At 33.7% G+C, this 14652-nt stretch overlaps 1 long non-coding RNA gene across 1 annotated transcript; it reads right to left on the reverse strand.

Moving 5' to 3' along the window:
• Positions 1–2682: 2682 nt before the first annotated feature.
• On the reverse strand, positions 2683–6171 carry LOC108741586. Its single transcript, XR_001938530.1, has 3 exons — positions 6038–6171; positions 5748–5967; positions 2683–2861 (listed from the first exon to the last, which is right to left on the reverse strand). It is a non-coding gene; the product is annotated as an uncharacterized LOC108741586 (long non-coding RNA).
• Positions 6172–14652: the final 8481 nt, after the last annotated feature.

The raw sequence follows: 14652 nt of genomic DNA on the forward strand, positions 1-14652 counted from the left end.
ATAATAATTTTTATGGGCCTTTTAATAGAGCATACCTATGTATGTATCTGTCATAATTTAAACAAACCTTCTCTATAAAAAAGATATTATTTTTTACACTTTTATTACAAGACAAAACACATTATTTAATAAAATACGTGAATATGTAAATTATTAACTTAAGAACACAAAATATTTTAGAATAGTGTAACGAATTTTTAAGTATTATTTTTATTTAACGGATATTTTTGCAGTTTATTATTTAGACAATAACACTAACTATAGATACTTAAACTACTTCTCTATACTTAAACTACTTCTTCTCCCTAGTGCCGTTGATTGTATAGCCATACCAAGTCTCCTTCGTGGGATACACCCTTACATTATCCTTAATACAATCACTTTATATTTGCATGCAGGAAGTAACTTCTTCGTGGATGTCGTCAAGTCGCTTTTGTAGCTCATTGACGTAGTCTTTTTCGGCAACATTCTTGCCAGGTTTATCGTCAAACTTTAAGTCGTATGGTAAGTCGCAATAACCAGTACTTTTGCCGGTGTCTGCCAAGTTGTTTCATGGATCGACGATCGATATACCATAATAAACAGTGGCACTTCAGTCTCTCTGATGTTTGGAGACCATCTTAGACAAGTACTTGTTAATGTTCACTCTACTATTCAGTCTGATTGACGACGCAGAGGTGTAATTCGGGTTTTGGGAATTCCTGGTATCTTACAAATGTCCTATAATACGGCGGATTCGAAGTTTCAGAATGAAGTTCTATCGATGCACCGAATCGGCTGATTAAGTATATGACGAGTTCTTCCTTGAAGCGGTGGATGTCTGACTGGAAAAGACGTACGCTTTCACCCATTTCATGAAGGAATCCATTGCCACTACTGTGTACTTATTTCCATCATCGGTTTCCGGAAGCAATCCTGTGATATCTATGGTAATTTTCTCAAACGGGCTACCGATAATATACTGGTGCATACGAACAGGCTGTCGCTTTTGAGGTCTCTTACTAGCTGCACAAGTCGTACATTTCTTATACCAGTCTTCAATGTCCTTCTTGCAGTTGACCCAGTAACTCCAGAATGTCCTTTCGAGGAAAACACTGACAGGTCATCTCACGCCAAACTTCGCGATGTAATCAGTTGATGTCTGTTTTCAGTACTATCCTGACTTTCTACCATCCGCTTCAGGAGGTCATCATCTTCAACAAAATAATTCCAATGGGCCCATAACGATTTCACTTCAGTAGATTTAGCAATCACCTTTTGCCAGACCGACCGTTTTCTCTTTGGCTTCAGGATCCAAATCCACTTGCTAGTAACCACTTTTGAAGTCTAGCTATCTTTCTTTGTCAAAATGTGTTGATTCATCCTTTTTCTTAACCAAAACTACCGGCGACGTCCAAGGGCTAGTCGGTTGTTCTCGGCCTTTTCCTCTTGGCCGATGGTAGTCTCCTCGGTCTCTGACAGATAGGTTGCGCTTCGTCCGTGTTGATCATGTAAACAGCGACGTTCTTCTTCTTGTCATTTTTTAATTCGAACATAATTTGCTATTTCGAGTAATTCCGTTAGTTGTTGTTACTCAGTTAGTTTGCTCATTTTGCTGGTTTTCTCGAACATTCGTAAGAAAGCTTCTAGGACTCGTTGGATATTCCTGTTACGTGTTCAACCTTTTAACTTGTGGAACAGAAGTGTTTTGCGCATGGAGTTTGAACGTTTCCTCGTTCAATGTCAAGACTTTTCTTATAATTGCAATCCCTGCGGCTGCCTCGAATTGTATAAATAAAATAGTCCATGATGTCTTAAATTGAACTGGCTTCGTGGGTACTTTCGATGGAACGAGACTCCTTCAATAATAATATCGTTGCAACTGATTATGGATCTTTTCCGGTATAATTGTCTTCAAGAACTTTTCTGAAAGTTCTTCATCCGTACTTCCACCTCTTCAATTTGACATTCAAGTTTATTTTCTGTTTCTGACAAATTTTTGTCGAATGTCCCCACTTTTCCCAGTGGTTCTTCTTTTAATGCTTTAGAATTCTCATTAACATTTCTTCAAAATTTTCTTTTAATATTCTAGAATGTTCATTTAATTCTCCCTTCATTTTTTCTTCCAGTTTTTCTAACGTTTTCGTATTTTGGTTTAAGTTTTCTTCCAAACCTTTCGAATTTTCCTTTAATTTTTCTTCCAGTGATCTTGAATTTTGATTTTATTTTTCCTCTAGGCCTTTAGGTATTCTTTAGACATTTCCTCCAATAAAATTCAAGATTAAGAGACGCCATAATTTGATTAATCGACAGTTAACAATTAAATAGAGTAAATGTGTACCTTCCACACATTAATGATTGTATAATATTGAAGAATTTCTCTCAGAAACAATTTTGTGTTTCAAAATAAATGAAGAATTCCTTTAAATACTTGTCGTGAATGGCCAAATGCCCACAGTTTTATTTTACCACAAAATAATGATTTATATCAAATAATAATTTTTATGGGCCTTTTAATAGAGCATACCTATGTATGTATCTGTCATAATTTAAACAAACCTTCTCTATAAAAAAGATATTATTTTTTACACTTTTATTACAAGACAAAACACATTATTTAATAAAATACGTGAATATGTAAATTATTAACTTAAGAACACAAAANATATTATAAAAGAATTATTATAAGCCACTCACCAATTACCATAAATTTGAAAATGATTATGTTTCGGTTACATACTTAACTATTTGGTTGACTAAATACTTCTTATCATGTCATTTCTTTTTTTTTATTTCCTTTTTTCTGCAGTTAGTAACTCTTTTTGTAATAGTTTCCTTTCGTCTATTATTTATCACTGCTCATAATTGAAGCGTTTGAAAATCTATAATAATACAATTTAAGGAGCTAAGTGGCAAAATATAAATTGTATCACATAGGTAATTGCTTCACCCTATTAGATTTTGCAGATGTGTCTCGTAGAATTATAGTAATATTTTCATTTTTTTACACAGTAATTTTTGAAACTCCTGGAGTAAGATAGTACTTACACAAGCTTCCGCAAATGTCTGGTTTGACGGGTATATTTAGCCTACGGTAGAACAAGGCAACACTCACGAAGTGAGTAATGCCATTATCATTTTTTCCTTAAAAGGAAATACATAGCAACGATAAGTATCAACTCCTACCGTAACCTTATATTTCATATCCACCAAATCAGACATTTGAACAATTTCAAACTAGTTTACAAATTGGCTAAGTAAGCATATTAACCGTAACGTATGTTCTCTAAATTTGTTTTGGTCTACTTCACACAGTTCATAATTAATTCTCTTGCTCATCCCTCAAAACTAAAATTAATTATTATTACCTACTGATGGGAAGTTATAAGAATGATAATGCTCATGAAACCGCAAAATATTCAGTAAAGATGAAACAAATCAGTATCCGTTGTAAGACGTGCATGACTAATGTTAAAATGAACGTGCCGAGTACTCCATATCTCCAGTTTATTTGATTATGGCCTACAGAGACACTTAGAAAATACTATGCTAAATAAGATTAGTTCTTGATTTTGATCATCCTTTTTTTATTCATCATAACAAATATTCCTTTATTAAAAATTCGATTATTAACGATTGTTGTTCGATGGCATTTCATAGGAAAACCGCTAATAATAGTTACAATCAAATAACGTAACTTTTTTTATAATACTGATAATATTGTTGCTTTTTGTTTTATTTAAAATTTTCGTAAGAAATCAAAGAATTGTGACAAATTGTATACTCAATATTGTTTTAAAGCAAAGGCGGTTTGTGGTCAGTGTTGGTTGAGTACAAGCGCACAGAATAAATACGAGCAAACTTTGTACAATGAACAGCTGGACAGTTGCCGTCCAAAGCGCTTAAAGTTATTCTTTGAAAGCTCTGTAGTCATGGAACGAATAAAACCAATCAAAAAAACCGAACTAACGTTTCAAATATCAACAGCGATGTCAACTTAATAAAAATGTTATTTCGGGACATTTTTATTATAGAAGTTATCTTTTCATCTTCGCTATTTGTAGGTAGACAATCCGTAAAATGACAAAAGAACAGCGAGAGGGATAAGCACAGACAAGAATATTTTATCATTTATTCTTAGATATTTAAAAATTTGTTGAACATAATGTAATTATAACGTCAATGTTATCTGGTAGTATATTACTACCTGTAAAATACAGAAATGATCAACAAGGTCCATAAGGATTTCAACTTCTCGAAGCAAACAGAAAAAGAAGTTCATAGTGGTCACTATTCTGTCGAAATATCATTGGATCTCATTAGCACTTGGTAGACGTTTCGACAGAATACTAACCGCCATGAGCTCTTTGCTCTACTTTGCTAAGGTTAACTATGCTGTGGAATCATTTCAAGTCGATATCGCTAAGGATCTTGCTAAACTAATGGTAAAATATACTATAGAAGATGTTTACCACGAGGTTTGTAGTAATTCATAAAAACATTGTCTTAAGGCAGCAGCTACTGTGGGTCTGCATTCTCTCGAAACCACAGTATAAATAAATATTCTATACAGTAGGTTCACTGCTTTGATCTGCCTATAATACCGACATTTTTTGCGGGCCATCATAAATTAATTTTATGTACGAAGACGATTTAATAGTTTTACCGAAGTGTTCAGATACGAAATGTATTTGCACTGTAGCTTCACGATAACACTCTGTTAAATCAAGCCCCTGCTTAGCGGAGAATTCGTAATAGGTGAGGAGATGAAGCGTCAGCAGGAGGGGTGTATTGGCGTGACTGGGAAGTAAACCTACTGTACAGATCTTTATCCTGTGTCGAAATTGTCTAGGACGCTAAATGTTTGTTGTATAATGTACGCAGTTATAATACTTTCTATTTGTTTTCAAACTGTTTTGATGCTATATGCTTTAATTAAAAACATTGACCAAGCATCACCCCTTGTGCAACAGGACCAACACACCCGGTTGGATTCCTCCTCCCCCAATTACTACTATGTAATTTATGGACAACCTCACAACTGCTTAGATACATTAAAATATACAAGACCTACATTTGGGTACACAATTTTACCCACAATTTGTGATTTTTTCTTCGAAATATAAATGTTAGAAACATCATTAATTTCTTCTTAGTTCTCTATCTGCATAGATTAGTTTACACCTCTGGTTATAAATGAAAGTGTTATAAAGGGGGAGTGTTGTTAGTCACTTAATTTACCCTTAATTTTTTGAAAAGTATTTTCGAAATGCCAACGTTAATTTTCAAGATTTTTCAGTGTATTATAGGAGATGAATTTTTCGCAAATCACTTGGTGAAATATTTTAAAATATTAAAAAAATAACGAACATTTTTATGAAACTTTAACTAATTTAGCTTTAACTTTAACAATTTAGCTAAACTTTAACTTACTCAGTTAAACTTTACCAAGTGATTGTTATTTATTTTAATATTCTTCAATCTACATTTAATATTTTCTAAAGAAATGGCTGTGACAAACAGATACGTGTGTAATCCTACAAGTGTCCCGTTTTCCTTCAGTTTAGAAGTAAGGAACCCCAAAAAAGGAGGAACTAAGTAATTAAGAAAGGTGTACAAAGATAATAATGCAATAGTCATTTATATTGCACACAATTATTAATTACCTTACATTATAATAAAAAGGGCTGTAAATACCTATCATTCAGAGCAAAAAAATCAAATACACGTTTTTTTGTAATAAATTGTATAAAAATTAAACCTCATACCTTAAAATTTTGCAGTCAATCGAGTAGGTACAAATTCAGAGACTTTCAAGCTTCATAGTTGTGTATATTATGTATGTGTGTAAGAGTATTCAAAAGTAATGGTAATATTGTAATACCCCTATTTATGTATTTCTAATAAACATAATTCTGTAATTATACTTTTAACAAAGCCTCTTTGCATCTGATCTGCACATCGAAGATTGTAGCGTTATTGTAAAACCTGAAAAATAAAATAACGGTGCAGGTTAGAATACAGAAAAATGAAATAAAGGAGAAGGTTAATTACATACCTAACGCAACAAACAATACATAATAGTTGATTACGTGTTGTAATATCTTTATTGAAACACTTAAATTATGTGAAATTGTTAAAAGCATTAGCTTCTGAATTTCATCAAAATGGCGATACACACAGTAAATTAACGTTGTGGTCGTCTGTGGCTGTACAGGTTCAACCGAAGACGAAGGAAGTCGTATTACGTAAAAGCGGAATTACGTCAAGATTCGCAAGCATGCGTATTAGAAACCTTGTTGTACAGGGAGTAATCATGATATTCTTGACAAATTAGTATTAATTCTTACGTTCATTAAATTAAAGATAAATATTATAACAAATAAAAAACAAAATATTGAATACATATAGATACATTTAGCATTAAAACACATTTCAGCGATAAAATTAAATTTAAATTTCAGATTTTATTGCCAGTAAAAAATACCAATGACAGCCATTAATTTGTTGATATAATAATTTTATTTTGCTTTTCATTATTTACTGTTCATAGCTGAAAATTGCAAAAAAAAAAAGATAAGAAATAATTTTATTTCAGATCATTATTGCTGACATAAAACTGAAACAGTTTAGCAAATTAGCAAATTATTTGATGATGAACGCTACTACATGTCGACTATTTATTTATTATCTAACACATAAAATAATTATTATCAAAATGTAATCAAGTTTTCTCTAGAAACAACCAGATTTCAGATAAAAGATTGTCTAAATATGAATTTGATATACCTGGTAAAAATAAAAAGTTTGGTGTTTTGGTATCTGTGTCCTTCAACTTTTCAGAATTTAATTTCTAAGAAACTCGCAACAATTACACATTATAAAATTCGTGTCGTGAGATTATGAGATAATCACGACCTGTTTTAATCAAAGTTTCTTGATTATCAAATCGTGTGTTACCAACATATGAATTTATGTGGCTAGAAAAACAATAGAAGCGGAAGATATAGCGTGGATAGCTCGATTGTAGTCCCCAGAAATATAAATACCTCTATATCTGTTTGTGTATATGAATGTATGTATACAAGGAGAGGAGATACATGCACAGATATTTTCTTGCTATCTGCTCCGAGCAGAGACCCAAGACGACTCCGAGGAAAGAGAAGGAGTTTGGCACTGAGATTGAGATGCATTGTACCATCAAGTGATATGAATGGTTTCCTGATGACCTAACAATGCAGCTCTCTCCGCTTCTGACGTCACTCGGCATTGTTCCCCGGTTCGTCTTTTCTTTGCTCATTCTGCTATGTAAAGTTTGAAATAGTTTATTGATTCCAAAAGATCGGGTTCAGGCCTGATGCCGTTTTTGCCCGACTTCTTTATCGGGTTCGACGGAATTTCACAATGGTCGCATAACGAGTTATATATTCGCCTGGAATCGTATTAATAATTCCACTGGTCAACGTAAAAATTTTTGGAATACCACAAAAGACTTGCGTCTTCAAAATGAGTACGATATATATTAGGTAGACCTACAGAAGATTTTTGTATCCACGCCATCTTTATTTGTTTAAATCGGTTATGAATAAAATTATGACATCAATCAAATCATCTAATCATAAACTTATTCTGCATTTTAAAGAGGCTTCAGTAATTCGGATTTTCGCATAGATTTTGATTTCAGAAAATATGAGACGATTTTCTCGGCGTCTAGTAGTAATACTGAAAACAGGAATGACAGAAGTATTACCGTTGCCATTAAGAGGACCAAAGCATCACCACCTAATCGCCCAGTCTTCCGACCTGTACTTTAAAAAATAATGGATGGGCTCATTTTAAAAGAGCCACTAGTGTTGTTAATGTGCCATTAGCATAAGAATACGTGACGTGGAATTTAAAAGGGCGAATTAAACTTTAAACCTGACAGGTCACGAAATGTATTCGACGCCGCCAATCCGCCGTCTCTATGCGCACACATAACGTCCCCATTATTTCAAACGGCCAAATTAATGAAATAATATAGCTCCTACAATAAGTGGTCTTCGTTTAATTCGGAAATTATTTATCGCCACCACTCAAAAGGATGCTTAAAGGCACGCAACCGTTTTAACAATTTACGAAACCACAAAACTAGGGTCTGGTCTTTTACTAGTATATTTTTGAAAAAGGTTGCTTGCTCAAACCATTTAACACAAAAATTGTTTGATCGTGATAGGAAAAATAATAAGGAGTGAAATTACACTCAATTTAAAAATAAGAAGCTTTTGCGAGCGGCTCCATTCGCGCGGAAGTGTACCACTATGGTCAGAAACCCTACCATTGTTGTAAAACTCTGGAAAAACCTTTCCCATTATATCTCAGCACATTAACTGAACACCTGCCCATACAGTTTGATCTGAGTGCAAACGCACCTCCATTCCTTCCCATCTTGAGTTAATCTTCACATTTCCCCAAAACTACAACATCCCACGTCCACAACTATTTCTGAACAATATTCTTCTCCCCAGTCTTCCCCAGTATATTAAGTTTTCAAGCGCCGCTTCTGCATCAAACGTAATTCTTTATCTGAATCGACATCGCATTTGGTAAATACGCTACTTTGAACCTTCCAGACGCATAACTCTGTTATCAACCATCACAGTTTCTGGTAAACGGTCGCAGTTTTTGCATCGGCGGCATCTTAATAATTAATAACGACGGTGCAGTTAATAATTTCCCCTCGAGATATCCTGACGGATACACCAAGTTTACTTCTATTCAGAACTGACAGACAAGCCATTGTTATTGTATCATATCTTTAATCTAAGCCTTCGGCCCGATATGGCATGCTCAACTCAACCAGTAATAAAAAGTCTATTGACGCGATGTATGGCTATTATCCGTCACAGTTATTATTTCTCTAGCGCGGAAGTATTTCATAAAACTGGTTAACAATAAGTGCCATTCGGACTAGCGCACAGAAATTTTAATTAAGATCAAAAATACTTTTTGCAACTTAACGATCGATAATGAAGGTCTTATTTCAGTTTTTCTCTCTGACGCGGTTATATTATTTCTTCGCAAATCACTTGGTGAAATATTTTAAAATATTAAAAAAATAACGAACATTTTTATGAAACTTTAACTAATTTAGCTTTAACTTTAACAATTTAGCTAAACTTTAACTTACTCAGTTAAACTTTACCAAGTGATTGTTATTTATTTTAATATTCTTCAATCTACATTTAATATTTTCTAAAGAAATGGCTGTGACAAACAGATACGTGTGTAATCCTACAAGTGTCCCGTTTTCCTTCAGTTTAGAAGTAAGGAACCCCAAAAAAGGAGGAACTAAGTAATTAAGAAAGGTGTACAAAGATAATAATGCAATAGTCATTTATATTGCACACAATTATTAATTACCTTACATTATAATAAAAAGGGCTGTAAATACCTATCATTCAGAGCAAAAAAATCAATACACGTTTTTTTGTAATAAATTGTATAAAAATTAAACCTCATACCTTAAAATTTTGCAGTCAATCGAGTAGGTACAAATTCAGAGACTTTCAAGCTTCATAGTTGTGTATATTATGTATGTGTGTAAGAGTATTCAAAAGTAATGGTAATATTGTAATACCCCTATTTATGTATTTCTAATAAACATAATTCTGTAATTATACTTTTAACAAAGCCTCTTTGCATCTGATCTGCACATCGAAGATTGTAGCGTTATTGTAAAACCTGAAAAATAAAATAACGGTGCAGGTTAGAATACAGAAAAATGAAATAAAGGAGAAGGTTAATTACATACCTAACGCAACAAACAATACATAATAGTTGATTACGTGTTGTAATATCTTTATTGAAACACTTAAATTATGTGAAATTGTTAAAAGCATTAGCTTCTGAATTTCATCAAAATGGCGATACACACAGTAAATTAACGTTGTGGTCGTCTGTGGCTGTACAGGTTCAACCGAAGACGAAGGAAGTCGTATTACGTAAAAGCGGAATTACGTCAAGATTCGCAAGCATGCGTATTAGAAACCTTGTTGTACAGGGAGTAATCATGATATTCTTGACAAATTAGTATTAATTCTTACGTTCATTAAATTAAAGATAAATATTATAACAAATAAAAAACAAAATATTGAATACATATAGATACATTTAGCATTAAAACACATTTCAGCGATAAAATTAAATTTAAATTTCAGATTTTATTGCCAGTAAAAAATACCAATGACAGCCATTAATTTGTTGATATAATAATTTTATTTTGCTTTTCATTATTTACTGTTCATAGCTGAAAATTGCAAAAAAAAAAAGATAAGAAATAATTTTATTTCAGATCATTATTGCTGACATAAAACTGAAACAGTTTAGCAAATTAGCAAATTATTTGATGATGAACGCTACTACATGTCGACTATTTATTTATTATCTAACACATAAAATAATTATTATCAAAATGTAATCAAGTTTTCTCTAGAAACAACCAGATTTCAGATAAAAGATTGTCTAAATATGAATTTGATATACCTGGTAAAAATAAAAAGTTTGGTGTTTTGGTATCTGTGTCCTTCAACTTTTCAGAATTTAATTTCTAAGAAACTCGCAACAATTACACATTATAAAATTCGTGTCGTGAGATTATGAGATAATCACGACCTGTTTTAATCAAAGTTTCTTGATTATCAAATCGTGTGTTACCAACATATGAATTTATGTGGCTAGAAAAACAATAGAAGCGGAAGATATAGCGTGGATAGCTCGATTGTAGTCCCCAGAAATATAAATACCTCTATATCTGTTTGTGTATATGAATGTATGTATACAAGGAGAGGAGATACATGCACAGATATTTTCTTGCTATCTGCTCCGAGCAGAGACCCAAGACGACTCCGAGGAAAGAGAAGGAGTTTGGCACTGAGATTGAGATGCATTGTACCATCAAGTGATATGAATGGTTTCCTGATGACCTAACAATGCAGCTCTCTCCGCTTCTGACGTCACTCGGCATTGTTCCCCGGTTCGTCTTTTCTTTGCTCATTCTGCTATGTAAAGTTTGAAATAGTTTATTGATTCCAAAAGATCGGGTTCAGGCCTGATGCCGTTTTTGCCCGACTTCTTTATCGGGTTCGACGGAATTTCACAATGGTCGCATAACGAGTTATATATTCGCCTGGAATCGTATTAATAATTCCACTGGTCAACGTAAAAATTTTTGGAATACCACAAAAGACTTGCGTCTTCAAAATGAGTACGATATATATTAGGTAGACCTACAGAAGATTTTTGTATCCACGCCATCTTTATTTGTTTAAATCGGTTATGAATAAAATTATGACATCAATCAAATCATCTAATCATAAACTTATTCTGCATTTTAAAGAGGCTTCAGTAATTCGGATTTTCGCATAGATTTTGATTTCAGAAAATATGAGACGATTTTCTCGGCGTCTAGTAGTAATACTGAAAACAGGAATGACAGAAGTATTACCGTTGCCATTAAGAGGACCAAAGCATCACCACCTAATCGCCCAGTCTTCCGACCTGTACTTTAAAAAATAATGGATGGGCTCATTTTAAAAGAGCCACTAGTGTTGTTAATGTGCCATTAGCATAAGAATACGTGACGTGGAATTTAAAAGGGCGAATTAAACTTTAAACCTGACAGGTCACGAAATGTATTCGACGCCGCCAATCCGCCGTCTCTATGCGCACACATAACGTCCCCATTATTTCAAACGGCCAAATTAATGAAATAATATAGCTCCTACAATAAGTGGTCTTCGTTTAATTCGGAAATTATTTATCGCCACCACTCAAAAGGATGCTTAAAGGCACGCAACCGTTTTAACAATTTACGAAACCACAAAACTAGGGTCTGGTCTTTTACTAGTATATTTTTGAAAAAGGTTGCTTGCTCAAACCATTTAACACAAAAATTGTTTGATCGTGATAGGAAAAATAATAAGGAGTGAAATTACACTCAATTTAAAAATAAGAAGCTTTTGCGAGCGGCTCCATTCGCGCGGAAGTGTACCACTATGGTCAGAAACCCTACCATTGTTGTAAAACTCTGGAAAAACCTTTCCCATTATATCTCAGCACATTAACTGAACACCTGCCCATACAGTTTGATCTGAGTGCAAACGCACCTCCATTCCTTCCCATCTTGAGTTAATCTTCACATTTCCCCAAAACTACAACATCCCACGTCCACAACTATTTCTGAACAATATTCTTCTCCCCAGTCTTCCCCAGTATATTAAGTTTTCAAGCGCCGCTTCTGCATCAAACGTAATTCTTTATCTGAATCGACATCGCATTTGGTAAATACGCTACTTTGAACCTTCCAGACGCATAACTCTGTTATCAACCATCACAGTTTCTGGTAAACGGTCGCAGTTTTTGCATCGGCGGCATCTTAATAATTAATAACGACGGTGCAGTTAATAATTTCCCCTCGAGATATCCTGACGGATACACCAAGTTTACTTCTATTCAGAACTGACAGACAAGCCATTGTTATTGTATCATATCTTTAATCTAAGCCTTCGGCCCGATATGGCATGCTCAACTCAACCAGTAATAAAAAGTCTATTGACGCGATGTATGGCTATTATCCGTCACAGTTATTATTTCTCTAGCGCGGAAGTATTTCATAAAACTGGTTAACAATAAGTGCCATTCGGACTAGCGCACAGAAATTTTAATTAAGATCAAAAATACTTTTTGCAACTTAACGATCGATAATGAAGGTCTTATTTCAGTTTTTCTCTCTGACGCGGTTATATTATTACGTATATATATGTGAATTTTAAGTATATGCTTCATTTCGTTTTGGACTAGGTCACTATCAGCGTTATCCCAGCAATAAGCTCCCGAAGAGACAGAACCCTATTATTTCAAAAAGCCGGACAAGTCGTCAGTCCTAGAATTTGTTGGACACGCACCTTCACTCTTTCCTATTCTGAACTGATCTTCGCATCCTCTAGTTTTAGAGGAGATGTCCTTAACTATTTATGAATAGTAATCTAATTATATCACTAGCTTTCCCCCGCGGCTTCGCTCGCAGAAATTGATATTGTTTCTCAATAAAACCTTTTAACTCCCAATTCACCCCTACAAAGTTCTAATTTTATCTAGTGTCTCCATCTTAGATTTCAAATACAAACTTAGCAACAACATTTCATCCTTAAGGGTTGATTTTTATTTGCCAAACCACGTATTTGCTTAATTTCAACGATAAGTATTAAAAGCAACCTCTGAGTAAATCCGACTTCAAATAAAATATGTCCCAAACAAAAATTGCATCCCCTTTTTACCCCCCTCCCTTTTGAAGGTTGAATTTTTTAAAATTCCGAGGTAGATGTAGATGTTTCTCAAACAAAATGAGAGAGCATTAAGACCAAGTTTCAAGTAAATCTGATCACAAATAATATATGTCCCGTTCATATATTGCAATTCCTTTTCACCCCACCCCTAACAGAGGTTAAATTTTTTAACCAAATTTCAAGTAAATCGGACTAAAAACGAAAATGTTCCATGCAATATTTGCAAACCCCTTTCCGCTTCCAGCAGAGATTGAATTTTTTAAAATGTTGAAGTAGGTATGGATATCACTAATTTCTGTTCGGTTCTCCTACTCATTTCTAACCTTTCGTATCCACGGTATCCTCATCGTTCGCCTGTAAGCCCCAGATAAATCGAACGCTTCTAGCCTTTTTCAAATTTCTAAATTAACCGTTCGTGAGTATAGAAGTGACCTCTTTTTGATAATGGCGACTCAGCCCTACGCTATCATCTATTTTATATCTCTACCGCTCCTTCCATCACGAGTTATCTGACTTCCCGAAAATCGGCTACTTCTTCTAATTTTTGTCTGCTATCTTTACATTCACTCTTTCCCTACTTTTTCATCTCTTGCATACCAGTATTTTTGTTTTATTTTAATTTATTTTCATACAATACTGTTTTGTCAAAAGGATCAAATAACTGCCTACATAAAACAAGACTTAACCACCCTATTAGGTACCTTTTTTTTGTACCGAATTCTAGAATGAAATTAAAACTTTTTCATTTTACTGTAGGAGGTACCTAGACTGCGTTCTAACCATCACTTTTCAGTATCATACTGTAAATAAGATGCCTATTTTTAATTTAATAAACAAGTATATACACTCAAAAGATTAATATTCTGAACTTAATTTCATAAAAGAATACTCCATTATGTCCTTACATGTATGTACGTATTATTAGAAACGTAGACAATGCACGCCTCTATGAAAATGCAAATAGCCCGTAGGTATGTAGTTCTCCCCTCAGGATGCACAGTAGTGAACCACTTACGTACGGTTATCGGGGCACAGAAGGGCACTCATCCCGTCTGCAGAATGTATCCCGCACGGCGGTCTTTATAATATTGTATTTACACACATAGTGGAGAACAAAATATTAAATAACTTTTAAATCGATCCAGAATATTCTGTCTAACTTACTTAGATCCTGAAATCGTCTTGATACATAAATACATGGATTGAGATGTATTAATAAATGGTTTTTTACAATTCTATTTTCATTTTAAATTGTCTTTTACACAAGTGACTTTTAAGTAAAACAAATTGCGTAAAATATAAGACGGACAAATAAAAAAGATTAAGGGATAGGGGTTTTAAATAACTG

The sequence above is a fragment of the Agrilus planipennis genome, unplaced genomic scaffold (genome assembly GCF_000699045.2).
Source record: "Agrilus planipennis isolate EAB-ADULT unplaced genomic scaffold, Apla_2.0 scaffold316, whole genome shotgun sequence".
Classification (NCBI taxonomy): Eukaryota; Metazoa; Arthropoda; class Insecta; order Coleoptera; family Buprestidae; genus Agrilus; species Agrilus planipennis.